Genomic DNA, 24,048 nt, shown 5'->3' on the forward strand with positions numbered 1-24,048 from the left:
TTAAGATAGGGCAAACAGAGTGGGAGGAAACCTTGAGGCAGCTTGCCAGACCAGAGTAGAAACAGTTAGAAATGTGAGCCTCAAGACAGTGGAGTAGTTGAGTAGGCATTTCCTTGAGGTAAGAAAGGTAATTGTAACCTAATACTTTATTAGTTCTGTACAGTTTTAAAGCTCTTGGTATTAACAGTTGCTAAAAAGAGAGAAGAAGAACAGTGGGAGAAAGTTCAGGGCATCAGGGAAGAGACTCCAACAATATTTCAGTTAGTGTGCATGCCACTAGTCAAATAAGCACTAAAGTGTTTCACTACACACAAACATGCCTAGTACATCAGGAAGATTACTGAAACTAATAGTTTCCCTGCAGGTGAAACTTAGTCTTGTATTTCTTGCCATGAGGATGCTGCAAAAGGGTTTGAAATCCAGTTAAGCAGGGTTAGTCAGGTGTGCTTGTTGGGAATTTGAGAACAGCAGCTGTAAGTGGAAAAATATTAGGACAGGGGTTTTAGGAAGGATGTAGGACAGAAGATATAAGATCACAGAGGAAATGTCTCGGCTTAGTAATAGCAGAATTAGACACGGAGGACAGGAGACAGGGTTGTTAATAAAAAGGGCTTTGAGGGAGTGAAGCAACAACAAAGGTGGGAGGGAGCGAAGGTGGCTCTAGGAGAAAGGAGATAGATTAGTACAGCAAAAATATCAGAAGTGAGGCAGAAGTAGAACACAATATATACGGTAAATCATTTTACAAAATACAATCAATAGACATTGGTTACTGTAAGCCCTTTAAGGGAGTGTATACAAGTTTAAGAATAAAAACACAACAGCACAGTACATATCAGTTAGCTTAAGTAAACTTTGCTCTGCAAACAAAGCAGCTTAAGTAGATATGAGTCAGTAAGTAGAACACTATATAGCAAGTAAAAGCACTTTACAAAATGCAATCTAGAGCAACTGCGCTGTCCTCTTCAGTTAACTGCAGTACATTTGCTATAACTAACAAAGCGGATATAATAAAGACTAGCTCCAGAAATACTTAAATAGAACGCAGTATATTAGTGCCCAGAAAAAAATACATGTAATGCTTTAAACAGTGGCTGTGAAAATTGGAACTCTGGTTGCAAAAACTTTGAGGATACAGTTGGATGTTAAAGAACCTCACAACTGCATTTGGAAGAGGCAGACCATACGGTGCAGTTTTATTTAAGCAGTTAGCACAGTAACAACCGTAAAGAATAGCATCAGAAAACTTGGATGGAAATAGTATGTTGGTAGTGTGCTCACTTGAATCCTTAGCCTGAAAGATATCACCAACATACCTCTCAATTGTCCAGATTTTTGCCTTGTATTTTTGTTTTTTTCCTCATGACATTTGTGTTTTTCTGGATTTTTGTGTCAAATCAATGAGGACTGAATTCAGTAAATAATGACAGGCATTTGAGTTTCAGACATCATATCCTTCAGAAAATATATGGTAACACAAGACCTTTTATTCTAGCAACTTTATAAGAGCTATATTTAAAATGTGTCCCTATTATGGGGGCTTTGTCCAGGATTTTTGTGCTAAGAGGTTGAGAGCTATGATCACCAACATGGAAGAGTGCTGTGCGGCACTAACAATGTATAGCAGAATTCAACAGTTTCAAGCAACCAGCAAGACCCAGTATAACAAAAGTAGAATACAGACAATAAAAAGTACAGAATGATATAACAATAATAGCTTTAACATATAACACTTAAGTGTCATGCACACTTACTCTGGGTGCAGAGGAAATTCCCTTCATAAGGACGAAAAGGCTATTTGAAAATGGCACCAGTTGTTGAGGGAGAATAAGTTAGTTCAGAGAGGAAGTTGATCATAGGGGCAGGGCAGATGCAGTTCGAGTAGGAGGCAGAGAATGAAGGGAAATGTAGTCAAATACAGTAGCAGTGGGACACAGGCTGTAAAGGAAAGGGGGAAGAGAGGTTGAGTAGACAGAAATGATCTCTGGGAACCTTGAGGCAGCTTGCCAGACCACAGTAGAAACTATCAGTTAGCAATGTGTGCATCAAGACCGTGGAGCAGTTAAGAGTAGGCAGTTCTTGAGGTAAGACACTTATGCAGGTAATAGCAACCTAACACTTAAAGTGTTGTGTCTATAATGGCTAAAAGAATGACAAAAGTAATGTCAAAATTGATAGATATCGATCAGTGTGATTTTGTGGTGGGGAGGCAAACATTTGACAGCATTAACAGAACACTGATGATATAGCAGGAAGCAGAATGCAAGAAGATACCATTATTGTTGGTGGGTTTTGACGCAGAGAAAGCATTTGACAGAGTAAGCTGAGACTTTATGAGCAGGGCAATGGAAGCATTTGCATTTCCTGAAAAAATTTATAAGGTTGATTAGGAGGATATATGAGGAACTGGGGGTGAACATTAAAGTGGGTAGGCTCCTCTCTGATAATTTCTGCTTGAGCAGTGGAACCAGGCAGTGGTGTCCTCTTTCCCCCTTATTATTTGCATTATATTTAGAACCATTGGCAAGGAAAATAAGGAACTCGGAAATTCAAGGACAAAAATTGGTATGGTGGTCAAGAAAAGGTGACTCTATATGCAGATGATATTTTATACCTGACAAAGCCAGAAAGATACATTAAAGTGCTGTGGAACATTTTGAGACAGCTTCAAATCTTTTCAGGATACAAAATTAATGCTATAAGAAAGGCAATAGCGATAAGTTGTGTACCCACACACAAATTGGTTCAGCAATATCCATATTTATGAGGACAAGATAAAATGAAATATTTAGGAGTATGGATTAAAAATGATTCTGGTGTGGCAGCCAAGGATATGTGTAGAGAGACTAAATAAAAGATGATACAAAACTGAGAAAATGGAAGCTTTTTATATGGATATGGATAGTAAGATACAAATACTCAAAATGTTTAGTTCCTTTAGTCTTATACACAGCTCAGGCATATTTTTATCAACCAGAGGATAAGTTGTGTATAGAAATTAATATCGAGCTGAAGGACTTCTCTGGGAGGAGAAGACGGCAGCAGTCAAGCGGGATAAGCTGATCCTTCCAGTAGAACAGGGCAGATTGGGATTACTCAATTTGAATGGGGTATTTCAAAGCTACACAGTTAAGGCTCCTATAACACAGCAGAAAACTATAACTGAAAGTGAAACAGGATGATGATGAAATAGGGGGAAGCTCAAGAAACAAAAAGAGAATGGGATTTTGGATGCAGGCCATTAAGGAGAATAACAATAATCATACAGAATATTATATCCATGAAGTAGAAGAAAGTACTCTAAGAACTAAGCCAATATGGGAATGGAAAAAAGAGATTCTGTTGATAGGGATGACTGCGATTATGGATATAGACAATAGGCAAGAGGGGGCTGGAATTTACTGGAGAAAACTGGTCTAGGAGCCAAGGTATTTGTAGCAAATAACTAGAGAGGGAAAGGTCATAGAATGGGAAGAGGCTAAGAATTTATTTGGACTGCAAGTTAGAGATTCCCTTTCCTGTCATAGATTGATATGAGTATAGGCAAAGAGAAAGAAACAGGGGGTCCTAAACAAAAGACCAGCACTGGTAGAGTTTTTAGTAGAATCTAGAAAAGAAGCTGACATTAAAAAAGGAATAATTAGTTGAGCATGTAAAATATTGCATAACTATAATAATCAAACGGAGGAGTCTAGAAAGGATTGGGAAGAGAGACTGGATAAGCAATTCACAAAAAACAATGGGAGGATATATGTATGTCTCCCAAATATGCAACAAATCTAGAATATATATGATTTTTGGAAATGTTTACATAGATGTTTTTATACCTCAAGTAGACTCCAGAGATTTTTTTTCCTTAGGTAGACAGCAAATGTGGAGGTGTGGCAGGGAAGAAAGAGGTACTTGTACCTCAGGACATATTTTCTGGGAGTGTGATGGGTTGGTGGACTTGAAGGATTCCCTGCGGGATGCACTGCCGGAGATGCTGGGTGGGCAGATTGGTGTGACAAGGGAGATGATTTTTTATAAGCTATGATAGAGAATTGGAATTGCCTAGACATGGTAAGGCCTTGGTGTGTCAAATTATGGTGACTGCCAAAAAAGCAATTACTAGAAATAAAAATCTAAGCCAACTGTGCTATTTAATGTTTGACTGAAAATGATTGGGTGAATTATAAGTGATGTATAAAGTTTGCAACTGAGTGTATGTCAGTATAGTTTGTGATGTAAAATGCTTGCAACTAGGACTGTGACTGTGTGGTTCGCTTTTATTAATATAAATGTATGATAGCTTAAGCTGTAAGTGATGGTTTAATAACGATGTTTCTTGTTAAAAAAAGGGTCGGGAATTTAATAATTTATGTAATGTTGCTTAGATTATATGATATATAGCAATATATGTAAAGTTATTAATTTAATACAATTTAAATTTGTGACAGATTTGTACCAGTAAGAGTGAAAGGGAAGGTCTACAAAAGGGTAGTGAGACCAGCTATGTTATATGGATTGGAGACAGTGGCATTGACAAAAAGGCAGGAGTCACAGCTGGATGTGGCAGAGTTAAAGATGTTAAGATTTGCACTGGGTGTGACGAGGGTAGACAGAATTAGGAATAAGTGTATTAGAGGGTCAGCCCAGATTGGACAGTTTGGAGACAAAGCCAGAGGGGCGAGATTGCATTGGTTTGGACATGTGCTGAGGAGGGATGCTGGGTATATTGGGAAAATGATGCTAAGGGTGAAGCTGGCAGGTAAGAGGAAAAGAGAAAGGCCTAAGATAAGGTTTATGGATGTGGTTAGAGAGGTCATGCAGGTGGTTGGTGTGACAGAGCAAGATGCAGAGGAGAGGAAGAAATGGAAACAGGTGATCCGCTGTGGCGACCCCTAACCAGGAAAAGCTGAAAGAAGAAGAAAAAGATTAATTTAATACGATTTAATTACTTTTGTATAAATGTAACAATTGCTTATGTCACAAGTGATGCTTCAATAAAGGTGTTTTAAAAAAAAGATAATTATATTTTATTTTTTTCTATCGAGCCTTTCTTACCTTGTTGAAGTGCAAAGCCTTGGATATCTTAAAACTAAGAAAAAGTACTTTCTTGCTTTAATATCTTTAACAAATACAGCAGTAATTGCTAAGAATCCCACTACCTCACATTTAAATTACTGCTGACTGCACACCAAATAAAACTGCTTTGCAATATAACATACAGTTTTACATCATGCGTGTTTTATAAATATTAGTAATAAAAACTGTTTTACTTGGTTACTTTACTAGTTGTTTCAGTGTCCTAAATATTAATGCTATAAGGTGGAGTATATACTTTAGAGTTCACCACCAGTTTAACAAGGTCAACAAAATTCCAGTCTGTCTTAGCCACTTCTTGGAAAGCAACACCTCACATATCCATTCCTATGTCTAACAGAATTAATGTTTTATAGCCTCCCATTTATGTACACTGTTGTAGGTCTACTGCCTAATCATCTCCCTCTCACAACTCCAGTCTCTAGTTCAAGTCCAAAGCACTCTTGATTCTTCTAACCAATGCCTGTGTGTTTTTTTTTCTCTGCCTCAAACATTTTCCTTTAGAAAAATGGAAAAGGTTTCACTGGCAAAGTCTCTCTGTAAGCTTTGTTATTGTCAAAAGAATTAGAATCAGCATTCCCTTCTCTTTGCTGGATCACCGTTTGTTGGCTAAACTCTTATGTCCTGCTCATTCTGTTCTGTATCCAAAAATGTCTTTGACCCTTCAGGGAAAAATATTCTGAAGAAAACTTGGATACAGCAAGCTAAATCTCACTCTTGCCTTTCGTTGTTTCATAATTGCTGGGATGAACTTGCTTCTCTTCTGCCTGGTATACAGTAAATAATCCTTTTCCACAAGTACTCTGCTTTCCCCAATTTTAATATTTTTTCCTTGTGCTACAGTTTGGTTAGGAGCAACTTTTTCTGTTGGTATGATTTCATCTTTACTAAGTTTTGGCTGCTTTTTCATGGACAGATTTGAAGCATACACATGATATGAGATTTCAGTTAAATCCTGCTGTGGAACGGAACACTAGTCCAACTGCTGACATGTACTTTCATAAAATGAATGCAGTCTTTTATTTCCAGTTTCTGTGGAACAGCAGAAAATGATAAGACCCAATGTCTCTTCCACCCAGGTTTAACCCGTTGGTTATTGGAGTCGACTTGGATCCCATACTGGCCAAATCCAACAGACTTCAGCTCCCTGAGCTCCGCCTCCTGTACTCATAATACCTCACCCTAGCCATCAACCCTCAGATCATATCTGCCACCTTTCAGGACTGCAGCTTAGTCTCAAACTCTGTTGGGGTTGTATCCTTTAACTTATTATTTAGTTCATATTTGTTTCTGTTCTCCTCTATCCTTCTTCATTTTCAATTTAGTAGTTAGAATGCTTTTCTATGGTGTTTTGTAGTTTTTTGTTAGTATAAGTAGGTAGGTTAGGTAGTGTGGATAGCATTAGTGGGATTTTCCTGCCTTTTAGTGTTCTTGATTCTGTATTTTGTTAGTCCTGTTTAAGGAGTGTTGCTCATGTCCCCCTTCCCTTTTTTGCCCCAGCAAGGAGTGTTTCTCATGTTTTTGGTATGGCAAAAGGTTTTAAGAAGTGTGTCGAGTGTGGCCATAAGCTGGCCTCACAAGATTTCCATGATCAGTGTGTTTATTGCTTACTGTGTGGTCCCTTACACCTTGAGACTCAGTGTGCCATCTGTGATAGCTTTAGTCCCCGAGCTGTCAATGAGAAAAGAGCCAAGTTGATGTTGAAAGGGCTCCTGCCAGCTCCTCTCCTTGTCCACCTTCCAGTAAATATGACGAGGATGATTGGGGTTAAAAGGAGGGAACCAAGGGTGGGCCTTAAATGATTGGTCCCCCTTCCTTTAGTCAGTTGGATTCAGAGATCCCAAGATCTTCAACCTTTCTGATTGTTTCAGTGCTGCCATCAGATTAGACTCCTCAGATCTATCCTCCCACAGCTCCAATTGTAGGGAAAGGCTTTTTCTCTGGTTCTTTTTACCTAGACCTTGTTTGTTGAGAGAGACTCCCTCAGACAGGGTTCAGTCACCCATTTCCCCCTCTAATCCTTAAGAGTTCTCTCTGGAATCCTCTCCATCTGTGCCCTGATCGGGCTTCTCTTGTTTGGGCCCGGTCTTCTGAGCCTTCTCAGAACTGATGTCCATCAAATCCTTCTTTGGTAGCTCCATCAACCTGGTCAGTCTGATCAGTCGGGAGTTTGAAACCTGTTGAGTTGGAGGAGCTGATGCAGTCCTTCCAGCAAACCTAGATGATGTGAGGCTCAATTCCTTCAGCCTATAATCCTAAACCTCTGGTCTCAGCTCTGTCAAATGTGTTTTCTTCCATGGGCCAAGTGTTGCCAGGGTTTTCAGAGCTGGTGGTCTTGTCTACATTGGGGCTGGAGCAGACACCAAAGACTTTTTATTGCTGCCACCCCTGCCTTGGCTGCCTTGACTTCAACTGTCTCTGAGCCGAGTGGACCTCCGAGACAATCCTTCAGGGCCAGAGTTGACTGGTTGGATTCATTGCTTCAGGTCTCTGAATTTTTCTCTCCCTCTTGGCACTTTGACTCTCAGTAGCTCAGCTCCAGTCTGTGTATCATGGCAGGGAGGGAACAGTTCCCAAGTCTAGCTTGTCCTTGGAGGTTTCAGATCTTAGGGTTGCTGTTTCCGGGTAGCCAGCTTCTGCTTTCAATGTCATAGAGAGGATGTTCTCCCTCTGGAGATGGAGTGGTTGTCACCAACTGGCATCCTTTCCCACTTGTCTGTGGACCCACATCAGCCTGCTCTGGGACTGCTCACTCTGACTAACCTCCAGGCTACCCTGCATCAGGAACCCCTGGGCCTGTTCCACTTCTCCTCTGGGTTCCCCAAGTAAGGAAGATTTTGGCAAGAAGAGTACAAGAGGGAAGCACTTGGATTCCCCAGAGGAGTTTTCTTACTGAGGACACTGACCTCAAGGAAGGAGAGGAATCCCCCAAATCCCCCAGTAAGGATTCATTATTTGGCAACCTTATGGAGCTGCTCTGTCAGCGTCGGGATTGGACAGCTGAAGCCCATTCTCCGGAGGAGTCAGTGTTTCTGGAGACCTTTGGGGTGTGCCCATCTAAGTTCCGCCCCCCCCCCCCCTTGTGGGCACATTTATTGATTTGGTGCCTTGGAAGGCCTGGAGAGAGCCTGAAGTGGTGGAACCTATCCCCAAGAAATGCAACAAAATATTGGCCCTTCCAGAGGACCATCAACATTAGAGGAAGGGTCCTGTTGATGTTATTGTGGTGACAGTGGCCACCAAAATGGATATCACAGAAGAGAGTTTATTGGTCCAACTCCGAGTAGGGAGTTTGGGGCATTTGACCTGTTGGGGAAGTGTTCCTAAGCATTGGCCACTTTTGAGCTGAGGGTGTTAAATTACTTGCCCACTCGATGAGACTTTAGCTAGACATCATACCCAAGGTATCAAGAGTCGTTAAGATGCAACAGACTCTAGACTCCCGAAAGACTGTGGAGACTCAGTTGTCCATCATGCAGTCAATTGCTAATATGTCCATGCATATCCTTTCTTCTAATGCAAATGATGGCATGGTCCGGGCTGTGGGTGCCAGTATTGCCATATTTCTCCATGCTTGGGTGAAACTGTGAAACTCTGTAGATCGTTTTAAAGCATTCTTTGTTAATGACCAATACAAAAGCTCTTCACTGTTTGGGCTGAAAGTTAGACAGCTTGACCAGAAGTAAGCAAATGGGAAAATGCTATCTGCTGTCATGTGTTTTGCTTCCCCCAACTGACCTTTTTTAGGAGTTAGAAAAGGGGTAAATGCCTCTTTTTCTCTAAAGCACAGCAGCCTTTTCAAGATGTTCCTGTGGAAGGTTCCCACCATAGCAAGGTGGGATGACTAGAATGGACGCCTCCCATGCATCAGAGGCAGTGCGCAGAATCAGGCTTTCCATGGAACTTTCTCCAGAATGTCCTTCCAGTGGCCCTGAAGGGTTGCATGACTGACTTGGGAGGCAGTCTGGGATTGTTTGGCTGTACACTCCGAAGCTTGGAGGCATCAACACAGATGCTTGGGTGTTACGAATTACATCCAGAGGCTACACAATTCCATTTTATTTCCCCCAATTGAGAATGAAAAAATACCTTCTAGATGTGCCACCACGTCAGAGAAGGTACACTACTGTCAAAATCAAAAAACTGTTAGAAAGTTGAGTCATCCAGGAGGTCCCACCAGACCAATGTGAATCAAGGGACTATTCTGGAATCTTTTTGGTTCCCAAGAAAAACAAGTACTTGAGCAAGTTAAATTGCTTTGTAAAACAGACCAAGTTCCGGATGGTCACGATGCAGTCCATCCTGCCTCATTTGAGGAAGAGCAATAGGATGTACTTGATTTGACCTCAAGAATCCCTACCATTATGTAAAGATGGATAGCCAGTCCTGGAGGTTTCTGCAGTTACAGCTGGGAGCCAATCATTACTAGTTCCGAGTGCAGCCCTTTGGTCTCACCACCACCATGACTCCCAAGGTGTTCAAGTGCATGGCAGTTGTGGCAGCCTGACTGAGGCTGCAGGGGTTCCAGATGTTCCCATACCTGGATGATTGGCTTCTTACTGCTTCCACTAGGGCATCTCTAACCAGGGACTCCTTGCTGCAGTTGTGCATTTCCTGGACCATCAGAAGTTCAATCTGCTTCCAGTCCAGGACTTGGGAGTTCATAGGCTGTCATTTGAATACTTTCTCAGATTCCTAAACGTCCATCACTCAGAGTATCCAACCTTTGCCTTCAGGCCATCTCCTTGCTGTGCTACAAAAAACTTCCAGCTTCCATAGTTCTTAAACGTTTAGGTCACATGGCCATGCCAATTTGCCTAGTTCCTCTGGTGAGCTACTGCATGAGTATTCTGGCATGAACATTAGCAATGCAGTGGTCCTGTTGGACTCATCTGATGAATTATCCGATAATACTGACAGAAATTTGCCAAAGTCAAATCAAGTGGTGGCTGGAGTCAAACTACAGTCATAACGAATGCCTCCCTTTTTGTGTGAGGTGAGATATTTCAAAGGAAAGAAAGTCCAGAGGACCTGGTCTGTAATCAAGGTCAAACTTCACATCAATATCTTGGAGATGACGGTGGTCCTCCTTTTTTCAGGACTTGCTCCCAAGGATGTGATCTCATTAGAGATGGGGACAGTATGCCTTTCGTTCCTACTTGTTTGTTCAGGCACCAGCTCTATTAATTCCAGCTTTGTTGAGAAGACATGATGGTTTGGCAATGGACAGTTTCTGGTCGTATGCACATCCCAGGTAAGTCCAACATTTACAGTCTGAGCAGTAACGTTGTACTTCCTCATGACTGATACCTATGTCCAAGGGTTGCTGCTTGGATTTTTCAATGCTGGGGCATGGCTTTTATACTTTAGTTACTCCATAGAAACAGTCACCCAGAGACAGTCTTATGCATCTAAGCGCCAATCCATTTTAGACTGGATTCTTATATCTGATCCCTCACTTACAACCCAAGTAGGCTGTCTGGCAGACAGCCTAAGTGACCACCAGCCTACTTTCCTACTTAGAAAAATAACTCACCGTATTACCCAGCCATGCTTCAGAGTAGTCGGGAACAAAAAAAAAACTTTAAACCCAATGACTTTATTTCTACCCTAAAACAATGCAACTGAAAACCACTAACACAACTACCCATATACAAAGCAGTTCATCCTTACAAATACTAAACCATCACGCACCCACTAGAACCATTAGATTTAAAGCTAAAAATGCTCCCTGGTTAACTAGTACTACTAAATCCATCCTCAAAGAGAGGAACAAAGCATTGCTACATTACCACAAAAACAGAACTCACTCCACAAAACAACACTACTCAGAGCTCCACAATAAATCAGGTTAAACTAGACAAAGTTAACTATTATCAAAACCTCCAAGAAAAAAATACTCAGAACCCTCAAAAATTCTGGCCAGCTGTAAACTCTATACTTCTACCAGGGAAATCTGCTACCCCTACTCCAGCTATAACTAATAACCTAAAAGATATCACCACCCAGTTTAACAAATACTTCACCAAAACTGTTAAGACCCTTGCAGCAGCAACCCTAGGTAAAAGTTGCTGTAGTGCCCCCACCCACCCAAGACAACACAAACACCTATGGCAACAACTGCCACTTCTCCCTACACCCAGTCCCAGTCAACTCCATTTTAAAAACTCCTCCGCAAGCTAAAACCAACCTCCCCTGGGTGCTGATAACTTACCTGCTGAATACCTACAAATAGCCACAAAAGATATATAGCTCATCCAGTTGCTATTCTAATAAACAGATCAATATCAGAGTGTGAAGTACCTGCTCTATGGAAAATCTCCCACATCATACCACTGCATAAAGGAGGCAACTCCGTAGAATTAAACAGTTATCGACCTATAGCAATCTTATCAGCCCTAGAAAAAATACTTGAGAGTCATACAGCTAATGAACTACCTTCTAAAAAACAACCTCTTATCCAAATATCAGCATGAATTTAGACCCTTCTATAGCACTACCACCACTCTTATGTCCTTTACTAACAAAATCAACAACCATAGAAATAAGGACCAACTAGTCTCAGCCATTTTTCTAGACCTGTATAAAGCTTTCAATATGGTCAGCCATAATAAACTCCTCAAAACACTATCCAACCTAAACATGAGCACCTCCACCCCCCCATCTCATGATTTAAAAAATACATATCAGGGTGCCAACAAGCAGTATTATGGCAGAATCAACTATCCCCTCTCCTACCAATATCCTTAAGAGTCCCTCCTATACTTAGCCCATTACTCTTCTCTCTCTTTACTAACCAACTCTCTACTGCCACCCCTAATGCCTCCGTAGTTAGTCGAGTCTGCTGTATGTACCTGCTCTATATTGAATATATAAACGCTGTATAAATTGTATGTGAAAATACTTTGATTGTAAAAATAAATAAAGCTAGTTCAATATACAGATAGCACCACCCTTATATGTGCAGCCCACACACTACATTACCTCCATTCACTAACCCAGGAATGCTTCTCCCTAGCCGAGACCTGGTCCGCCAATTCCCAACTTATCTTAAATCCAAATAAAACAAAACTTTTCATCTTTGGACCTAGCAAATCACCCCCCCCCCCATGTGATAACTTTACCATAACGTCCGTGAACAATACCAAGATTACCCCTACCTCTGGGAGAAATAATCAGCTTTCAGCAAGGAATATTACTTACAGGTGGAGACTGGAATTTGGTTTGCAACAGTGAAGATTTGTCTGGGGGGCCTAGAAGAGATAATATAACAAGGGATGGTAGAATTTTGAAAAAAATTATGAAAATGTTTGGCATGGAAGATGTGAATTCAGTACTAGGAGTTCGGAGTTAATTTACATATTACTCACCAAGATACAAAAACTGGGCTAGGCTTGATAGATTTTATCTTTCACAGAAACATGTGCCTTTAATTGAAGGTCTTGAATCGCACCCAATAACTATTTCAGATCATGCACCAACAATAACTAAAATAAAAACGCAAGGTAATGAAATGAAAATGAGACACTGGCGCTTCCCCATCTACTGGTTGAAAAGAGAAGAATTTAAGGAATGGGTTGTGGAATTAATATAGGAGCTACTAGAGAAGACAGATTTGTCTTCTGAAAGCATAGCTAAGGAGTGGGATAAAATTAAAGTGGAGCTTAAAACTAGGTTGGAAATGAAAGGGAGATATAGCTAAATAATAACGAGAATTATTTAGAGCCATTGACAAATGTTAAAGTATTGCAAAATAGGGGGAATCTCTCAGAACAAGAAAAGGAGCAACTGCAGAATGCTAAACAGAAAATTGGGGATTATCTTGATAATATGCATGAGTTTAGAAAGAGTACTGTTAAGCAACTGTTTTTCGATAATAATTGTAGAGGACAAAAACATTTAGCACAACTCCTCAGGCAACAAAAACTGAAAGGGCAGTCACCAAGCTTAGGGAACATATAACAAGGAAGATAACAAGAGACCCTGTAGAAGTATTAGAAATATTTAGGACATTTTATGAAAAATTGTATAAAGCAGGGAAATATGGAAATCAAGAAAAGGTACAAATGGAAATGTTTATGGAAGAATTAAATATGCCAAAGTTAGAGGTAGATGAGGCTAATTTACTAACAGGATAGGAAGGGATGAGATAAAAATGGCTATGTATAACCAGTCTACAGGAAAGTTCCCAGGAATAGATGGTATTCCTGTGGAAGTTTGGAAGTTAGGAGGAAAAAAACTGATAAAGCTCTGGAAGGTTTTGTTTAACAGTATTTTTAGAGGAGGAGAAGTTCCACCATCCTGGAAGGCGGCGGTGGTAACAGTAATGCTTAAAGAGGGTAAAGATCCATTGGATCCAGCTTCATACAGGCCCATTTTAATAATAAACCAGATTATAAAGTGTTTGTGTCTATAATGGCTAAAAGAATTGCAAAAGTCATACCAAAATTGATAGATATGGATCAGTGTGGTTTCATGGAGGGGAGGCAAACATTTGACAATATTAACAGATCATTGATGATCCAGAGGGAAGCAGAATGTAAGAAAGACCTTCTCAGGATACAAAATTAATAAAGCTAAAGCAAAGGCAGTAGCGGTAAATTATGTACCCACACACAAATTGATCCAACAATATCCATATTTATGGGAACATGATAAAATGAAGTATTTAGGAGTATGGATTAGAAATAACTCTGTGGTGGCAGCTAAGGATATATGGGAAGAGACCAAACAGAAGATAATACAAAAACTGAGATACTGGAAGTTTTGTGATATGGATATTAAGATACAAGCCACTAAAATGTTTTAGTCCCTTTAGTCTTGTACACAGGTCAGGCATACTTTTATCAACCAGAGGAGAAATTATGGATAGCAATTAAAAAAGAGTTGAAGGATTTTATCTGGGAAGGGAAGACAGCAAGAGTCAAGTGGGAAAATATGATTCTTCAATAGAACAAGGTGGGCTAGGATTACCTAATTTGAGGGGGTATTTTAGAGCAACACAGTTAAGGCTCTTATACATGGCACAGTCAGACAACTATAATTCAAAGTGGAAAGGGATGATGCTGACATGTAGGAAACTCAAGAAATAAGGAGAGATTGGGATTTTGGATGCAGACTCTTGAGAGAACAACCAAAATCATGCAGGGTATTATATTCATAAAATCGCAGGGAGTATTCTAAGAACCAACCCAGTACGAGAATGGAGAAAAGAGATTTTGCTTATAGGGTTGACTGTGGTCAGAGTTACAGGTAATAGGCAAGAGGGGACTGGAATTTATTGGAGAAAACTGGCAAAGGCACCAAAGTATTGGGAGCAAATAACTAGAAAGGAAAAGGTAGTAGAATGGGAAGAGGCCAAAAATGTATTTGGACTGCAGGTTAGAGATTGCCTTCCCTATCTAGTATTGATGTCAGAGTATAGGCAAAGGGAAATAAATAGGGGTCTCCTAAATGAAAGACCAGCACTGGTAGAGTTTTTAATAGAATCTAGAACAGAAGCTGCCATTAAAAAAGGAATAATTAATAAAGTATATAAAATACTGCATGATAATTATAAGAATCAATCAGATGAGGTGTGAAGGGATTAGAAAGAGAGATTGGATAAGCAGTTCACAAAGAGACAATGGGGGATGTATGTACATCTCCCAAATATGCAACAAAGTCTAGAAGATTTAGGATCGTTGCTTGGAAATGTTTACATAGGTATTTTTATACCCCAAGTAGACTCCAAAAAAAATTTCCTCAGGTGGATAACAAATGTTGGAGGTGTGACAAGCAAGAAAGAGGTAGCTGGGAACATATTTTTGGTGGTGTGATGAGCTGGCAGACTTTTGGGATTATGTGCGGACTGCTCTGTCGGAGATGCTGGGTGAGCACATTGGACTGACTGGGGAGATGATTTTTTTGAGTTATACTACAGAATTGGAATTGTTTAGACATAGTAAAGCCTTGCTGAGTTTAATTATGGTGACTGCCAAAAAGCAATTACTAGAAAATGGAAATCAAAGTCTAGACCAACTTTATTAGAAGTATTGAATATGGTAACAGAGATAAAACAACTGGAATTGGGATCTTTAGAAAAGGTAAGGAGCAAACTACATAGAAAAAATGGGAATTGTGTGAACAATATAAGCAGAGCAGGAACGAGATTTAAGAGGCAGGATTTGAATGAGCTGTATAATGCTTAACTGACAATGACTGGAAGGTTTATAAGTAATTTATAATGTTTACAACTACAGTTGTTTCAGTGGTGTCTGTGATGTAAACTGCAACTAAAGTGATATCATTTTGTATGTTTTTCATTTATATAAATGTAAGATTGCCTTTGTCATATGTGGAAATTTTATAAAGATGTTGGGGGAAAAAAACACCCCCACCTCCCACACCAAACTCTTAGGTATAGAAATAGTCAATCTCAGATTTGATATTCATATAGCCCAAACTATCAAACAAGTGCACACAAAACTCTGACTCCTCTATCGGAACAAATCATATCTCACTAAGCAAACTAAACCTACCATAGCTAGGACACATTTAATGTCCACCCTCCTCTACGCTACCCCGATATTGACCAACCTTCACAAGACCGACCTGAATAAACTAGAATCTTGTTACAGCAAGATTGCTAGATTTGCTACTGAAATCCCTTATAGGACCTACCACTGTGTAGCACTCAAACAGCTAACTTGGCTAGAACTGCCTCAACCACTAAAACACAACCAATTAATGCTGGCACACAAGCTATACTAATACCAAACTAAAAGTCCAGTACTCCAGACACTAGTCACACCTAATTCTACAACAAGAACTCTAAGATCAACAACCCAGAACCACTTACAAATCATCAAACCCAATAATGAAGCAGGGAAATCTCTCTTTGGCTATTCCATCTCAAAAACATGAAATAACCTACTTTGCCACTTTACATCCAATACCTCCACCACACCATTCAAAAAGCTTCTCAAGGCTCACTTTATGAATGTCTGGTTATGCTCCTGTAACCCCCCAGTATAAGTAATTAATTGACAACATGTCCCCACCTTAAAAATAATACACCCTCTACTTAACCCTTATGCTCACACTCACCTGCCTAAACAGCATTACTATACTATCAGTAACTCTATAAAAACCTTGAGTACCATTTGGTTTCGAACCACGTGGATCTATATAGTAAAAATTAATGCCTTTAGAGCTAGGGGCTGTATTACATCTATCTAACATACAAACTGGCTTCTCTGTCTCATAGTACCTATTTTATATACTCCTGCACTCTACCTTATTCCAATGTACTTTTCAGTTTTATTTTTTTTAAATGGATTTACATCATATCATGTACTCTGGCCTTTTATTTTTATTCTATGTACTATTGCATTTTATGTGATTTTATTTTATGTATTATTGCATCTGTGTGATTTTCAAGTGATTCTTATGTAAACAATGTGTGTCTAACTGGAGCTTTTCTCCCCGGGCCTCCACTGAAAATGAACCTGTGTCCAGTCAGACTTTCCCAGTAAACAAATGTAAAATAAAAAAAAATAAAACAATAAATTATGTATGCTTCTTCTCTACATAAATCATCCTACCCCAGTAATAAAGATCCTCCAGAAAGATGCCCATTGCAGAATGACTATAATCCTCATTGCTCCATTTTGGACCCAACAGATGTGGTTTCCCTTTCTTTAGCTTCTTTTGAAGTAACCTCCATGGGTTCTGGATCCCATTCCAGATCTGATTTCTCATCAAGTGGGGTTGAACTTGCCAGATCTTCAGATGCTGAAGTTAACTGCATGGTTCCTGCAGTTCCCTTGAGTACCAGAGATACCAAGCTTTCAAACAGAGTAGTTCACATTTTGTCCTTCTCAGAAGCTTTCTACTCACAAAGTCTGTGCTAGGAAGTGGAGATGTTTCTATCTTTGGGCTCAGTAAAAAGGTTTAGATCCCTTTTTAGCACTGATAGAAGCTATTCTTGATTTTCTGTCTGGTTTATTTAATTCATATTCTAGTTTTTTCCACTATTAAGGTGCAATTGGTTGCCATTTCTGATTTTTTACATGGGTAGAGACAATATGGCAGGAGCGGCTCTAAGGATTTCAAAGGTCTTCCTTAAGGGAACATTTTTATTATTCCTTCCTACCCAGGACCTGTTTTCTCCATAGGATTTTCCCTTTATGTTGAAATTGCTTTCTGGGCCTCCCTTCAGACCGTTGGCCACAGTTTCCTTAAAGTTATTGTCTTTGAAGACTGTCTCTTTTTGGTGGGTGTTACTTCAGCCAAGAGGATATTAGAAATGCAGGTGTTATCCTCAATACCTGATCTTTCATAAAGACAGGGTGTCCTTCAGAATGGATCCTTCCTTCCTGCCTAATGTGGCTATGGAGAACAATTTAAATCAGGCCATCTACCTGCCGATGTTCTTCCCTGAGTTTTCAAATAAAGGAGAATATTTGCTTTTATTGTATCAATGTTCATAGACAGTTGAGATTGTATTTGGATAGGATCAAATCCTTTAGAAAGTCCAACCATCTGTTTTATCTTTCTCTAAAGGCTACATGGGAGTACTAGTATCCAAGTCTACTCTAAGTGGTTATCTGATTGTGCATCTTTTGTTTACAATATGAAAGGAAAGAAGTTGCTGAACTGAAGGGTCATTCTGCTAGAGTCACAGCTACCTCTGTGGCCTTCCTATTGATGGCAGCTATGAATGACATGTGTGCCACTGCTGCTTGGGTGGGTCCTCATACTTTTGTGTCTCACTACGCCCTCCTTAGGGTGTAACGTGGATGGAGACACTGTCCTACAAGTTGAACCTGGACAGAAAAGACATCGAATACAACAGTTAAATACTTACCATAATAATAGATCTGTGTTTTCTCATTCCATCTAGTTCAACCATACCACCCACTTGCTCCCTCCTGTGTTATGTTCTTTCAATACTTTGGTCAGCTGGGACTTGAAGCTGTTATTGCCCTCCTTCTGTTGGGTCCTTGGTGACCAGAGTTTTCTAGAGTTAGACAGTGGAACTGTTTGCTGGAGTGGGGCAAATTCGATCTGAGAGCCGTCAGTTAGGAACGGGTATTATGGGTGCAGGAGGCAGAGCTGAAGGCTCTTGGATTTGACCAGTCTCAGATTTGAGTCATATCCAATAAGCCACAGTTTGAATTGGATGGAAAGCGAGAACATGGATTCTACTGTTATAAGTACATAAGTTTTGCTTTTCTCTGTGCTGTCTGTCATCAAACTCCACTATTTTTTAAACAACTCGTCTTGAGAAGCCTCATGTTCAGACAGCATTTGTTTCATTTCAGCCTCTGTTCATTTCATCTGAATAACTTGTTAAAGTGCTTCTGATTTTTCAGCTTTTTGTTATTCGACTTTTCCTTCAGTGTTTCATTTATTTAAAATGCTTATGAGTGCATTTATTTTTTCTCTAAATTACTGGAAGCCATCTTCTGTACCAGAACTGAAACTTGAGCTACATTTTATCGAATAGCTGTGGGATTCTTCTCAGCCAGAGTTTTTTCTTTCTCCTTTTCTGGTCGATTTTCTCTTAACTTTCTCCATTTGTTTCTTTACTGGCATGTAGGCTGTGTAGTTAATAGCCAGTAAATCAGTTTCCCAAAGTGATAAATTGTACTGACCCAACCCCAAGTTTCAATTTTCATACTGGGAGGTCTAGTGAGTCCTCAAGGTTATTTCACATCGAGGAGAAATAATTTTGGCCATACTAAAACTGTTCATTATCTGAGTCTCAGCACTTAAGTCAAGGGCTGAGATATTTGGAAAGTTAGATGCAGCTAAGACAGTAATTCGAAGTGGGGATGGGGTAGGCTTTGAAGTGGATAAATGATGCATTGAGAGAATATATCGAGCATCACCTGGCTATGTTTAAGACTGCTGTATATATTCATCCAGCACTTCTCTTGTATGGGACACATTCTCTCTTACATGGAAGTGTACTAGAGATAATGTAAAATATTAGTTTGCTTTTTTAAACCTTTTACAAATTATCATTGAAAGTTATTGTCCTAATTTGTTACTTATGAGTTTATAAGAGATTTTATACTGTTTAAGTTGCAAAAATATGCCTTTCACAAGGTTGATAAATGATGCAATAGGAGTTAATATAATTTCATAGTTTTGAATGTATAACCTGTTTGTAGCTTGTATAATCAAAAGTTAAGGGTTGAAACCAGAGAAGAAGATACTGTTATAGCAATATGCTATACAAGTAAAGTTTGCAATTTTATCATGGAATATTAGTAGTTTATCAAATCCTGTAAGATATCTAATGTATTTTTGTATATTACGAACCTTGGTTAGAAATGATGAGGATTTTCATCAAATCAATCCAAAGACAGCAGGGGGTGCTAAAGTATTGCAAAGAAATGTGGCTTTTGATCCGTTCTAAGTGCAATAAAAAGATAATGAAGGTAGGTTGGTATTAGTAAGAGGGAAGCTAGAGAGAGTATTATGCACAATTGCAGATATGCATATCTTATCAAGGATTGCTAAATGAGCTATAGGTAAAATGTGAAGAGAATGGGGTTTATCACAGGAGGGGATGGTTTTCTGGGCAGAAGACTGGAATGAATATATATATATATATATATATATATATATATATATATATATATATATTCCACTGGAGAGGAGCACACTTTTTCTAGAGCTCATGCGGTACATGCATTAGGACTTTTTGTAAATATGCTACAGTAATTGGGATGACAACTGTAAGGCATTAAGGCTTCCTAGTCATACTTGTACAAGTTTGTTATTCATATATAAATAAAATTCACGAATAGACAAAGGAGAATGTGTATCTTACTCAGAGTTTGCTTGCATGTCTTGCTTCTTTATCAGGGCACACTCCATTCCTGGAGTGGTACATCAGCAAGGAAATGTGAGTTAACCTGCATTTTCAAAGGAAACAATTAAAAAAAAATGGACTGGAATTGTTTATAGACAGTAGAGATAAGCTTTCCATACAACAAGGCATCAGACAGTGAAAGTATGGGGTAGGTGTAAGTAATCTTAAAAGTATGTGATAAGTATAATGAAGTTCCATGGAATTTCTTTAAGGAATTTTGTGATGAGAAAAGACAAGTGATTAAAAAAAGGGCCAGGTTACATGCATAGCTATTGAAGGCATATGAAAAAGTGATTCATAAGAAGGAATGGTCTAAACTGAACGTGCTGGAGTTGCAGGGCAGTATAAATGAAATACTAAGTTGCAAGGTTGACCAAGATGAGAGAACTCTTAGAATGCTAGATTTTGAAATTACATCTAACGGACAAAAGCTTTTGGCACCAGAAGGAAGAGAGATCAGTATGCAAGATTATAGATAAAAGGACAGGGAGAGCTTGTGAGAAACCTGGAGATACAGTGGGGTGTGTTTATGAATAATTATATGAAGCATGGGCAGAATTGGGAGGGAAAGACAAATTAAATAAGGGACTTTCCAACAAACTCCCATTTTAAAATGTGGACCAGAATCAGTGGAACCGTCTGATGCATGAAGTTACAAAGGCTGAGATGAAAACAATATTAAGATATCAAAAAGGGGTAAAATACTTGAGCCAGATGGCTTATCAATAACAATATATGTAATGTTTAAAGAACTGTTTATTAAGGACTTTCTAAACTAGCTAATTAAGTATTGTTAACAGGAAAAAAATGAATACACAAAAACAAGCAATCATAATAGCTGTTCATAAACTAGGCAAAGATCCTACACAAGATGGCTCATGTGTTATTTACTGCATCGATTGCCAGAACATCAGCTAGTATCCTCCCCTCCTTGATTGAAACAGATGGGTTTTGTACTAGGTAAAACCACCTAAGATAACATATTGAAAACAACTGTGTTACTAGAAGATGCCAACCAAATCAAACATTGTTGATTGCAAGTCTAAGCACTGAAATGTGCTTAACAGGGCTTGTTGTCATTATTCATTTGAAGTACTAAGAGTGATGATCTTCCGTGAGAGGTGAGTGAATTTAATAAGATATTTGTGATATAATGCACAAGCACAATTAACTATGATCAGCAAAGACAGAGGCAACCTTCGATGATCAACAAAGACATAAGTAGTCTTCAGACACTGGACCCAACTCAATTTGGCTTTGTCAAGTGAGGGTCATGCCTGCTAAACCTGGTGGACTTCTTTGAGAGAGTCACCAAGGCAAAGGATTAGGAGAAAATGGTGCTTACCATCTACCTGGACCTGGCTAAGGCATTTGATTCAATGCCCCAGTCATGTATAGTTCACAAACTCACTGAACGGGGCATAAACCCCCCTCACAGGCAGAGCCAGGAAGTCAGGATTGGTGGGAACACCTCCACTAAGAGACTGGTCACCAGCAGGATACCTCAGGGCTCCATGCTGGAACTGCTCCTATTCAGCATCTACTTCTCTGAGGTAAAAGCTAATCTCAAGGGCCTTTGGCTGACCAAGTTTGCAGATGACTGCAAACTGGGAGCTATCATACAGACCCCCCGCCATATGACACAAACATCTTACAAGAGGGTATAACACAGACAAATGACTAGTGCCAAAGCCACAGATTAAAACTCTGTGCCAAGAAATGCATTTTAATTCATTTTAGGAAAACTGCCACCCAGGCTAATAACTCCATCAAAATGATACCCCCTAAGAGTTGACCCGATAGTCAAGGATTTAGGAACCTATGTAAGCAGTAATCTGGCCTTTTTCCAGTTTGTGGCCAAGGAAGTAAGAAAATCTTTCTATGTCACTTAATTATAAGTAAGGGCATGGTATCCAGGTCCAAGGAAGTCATAGTCTCATTTTATTCTGCCCTTATCAGACCCATCATTGAGTATAATGCCCCCTTTGGGATGTACCTGACCAGACATATGCAACAGTTGGAATGCCTTCAAAGGTTCCTTTGTTATATACAGAAAAGGGTTAACTTTGAAGAGTATTTTAGAGAGACCTGTCAAGGATGAAAAACTATTGTAGGATGTGGCAGTGCAGACGTTGCAACTACTGTAAATATATTTTGTTGGGGGATAGCATTACTATTAACGGACATCAAATAAAAATGAAAGACAGGTATGGTTGTACATCAAGGGGAGTAGTATATATTGCTTTTTGTCTAGCCTGTGTAGCATTTTATGTAGTTAAGACCAAAAGGTCAATAAAGGAACGTATTTACGAACACTGCTATGACATTAAGAAAAATAAAAACAAAAACACAAGAAGTCTGGAGACACTATATCCTTCTAATGAAACTTTAATCCTCTGGTTAAGCGCTTTCAGCCAAAAACATAGGCCTTCATCAGAACAAACAATTAAAATAGTAATCCCCTTATATAGGGTAATGAACAAACCTTAGCCAATCAAATCTTAGTTCAAATTAAACCATTCCAAAAAGTAAAGATGTAATAAAATACCACACAAAAAACAAATAGTAATGTTTCATAAAAAACACGTTTCTAAAAAAATTTCAATACATAAATACTATTTGCATTTATTATAATAAGTCTTTCTTTTTAAAACTGCTTTGCAATTAACTCCATTGTTAAGACTTGGTGCCCTACAGGCATCCAAAAGAATCTGCCATTTAAACTCCCTAAAATCAAGTTCCCTATCCCTGTCCCCATTGAAATCTTGTGGAACATGATCAATAATTCCAAAATAAAATTTAATACTGTCCTTGTTATCTACACGTTAAGGTGTTCTTGTAAAGGGCATTGCCCAAGTTGCTCTTTTTTATAGCATAGTAATGTTCATAAATCCTGTTTAACTGCCTATTGGTCTTTCCAATATAGAATGTAAAACAGTTTGAACATTTTGCTATGTATACCACATAAGTGGATTTACAACTGAATGTGCCAGGAACCTGCCAAAGCCTTTTGTGAGTACAAACCTCAAAGAATGGTCCCTCTGAAATGTATTTGCAAAAATTGCAACGTTTGCACTTAAAAATACCTCCACCTTTTTGGGCCTTTTTATTGTGTCCACTTCCCAACATTTCTTTGAAATTTCTTGCTCTTTTGTTAACAAAAAGGGGGGCTTCATCTACAACTGGCTTTAGGTCACTGTTTGAAATTAAAATTCTCCAGTTGTTAGACACTATGTCCTTAATTTCTTTACTGTCTATGGTGAAGGTTAACAACATAGAAGTAATCCAATCCTTCCCATCATGGATGTTCCCTCTAGCTTCTTCCATGTTGTTATTCATGTTTAATACATCGTTCACAACTTCGGACGGATATCCTCTGTTATTAAACCTAAAATGTAATTCTTCCACCAAATAATCTAACTTTGTCTGATCACTTGTAAGTCTGTTTAGTCTTACTAAATGCCCTTTAATTTAACATAGGTGGGATGCATACTAGAATAATACAAAAGACCATTGCTTGCTACATTTTTGTAACTAATACTTGAACCCAAAACATCTTTACCTTCCTCTTTGAAAACTTCTAGATCCAGAAAACAAATTTTGGAGTTGTCCCAACTGCCAGTAAAATGCAGAAAAGAAGTGCTTTTGTTCATGTCTTCTAAAAAAAATTGGAGAGCTCAGATTCTGTCCCTCTCCAAACAAAAAAGAGGTCATCAATAAAACGGTGATAAGTCACAATTTTATTCCTGTCATCAAGCTTGGACATAATGTTGGCCTCCCAATATGCCATTACTAAATTAGCATAATTGGGAGCCATTCTAGCACCCACTGCCATACCCTTGGTTTGTAAAAAATATTAATTTTCAAACATGAAAAAATTATATGAAAGACTGTTGTGAATACATTCCAACATGACCCTACATTCTTCTAGTTCGTACTCTCCACTATTGATTAGCAAGTTACCCACCCATTCTAAACCCACTTCATAGGGAATGCAGGTGTATAACAATGCCACATCAACTGTCACTAAAAAAAATCTCCAGTTTCTACCTTTGTATTTTTAATTTTGCTTAAAAAAATCAAAAGAATCCCTG

Source organism: Protopterus annectens, chromosome 4.part0 (genome assembly GCF_019279795.1).
Source record: "Protopterus annectens isolate FY-2018-M chromosome 4.part0, PAN1.0, whole genome shotgun sequence".
Classification (NCBI taxonomy): Eukaryota; Metazoa; Chordata; order Ceratodontiformes; family Protopteridae; genus Protopterus; species Protopterus annectens.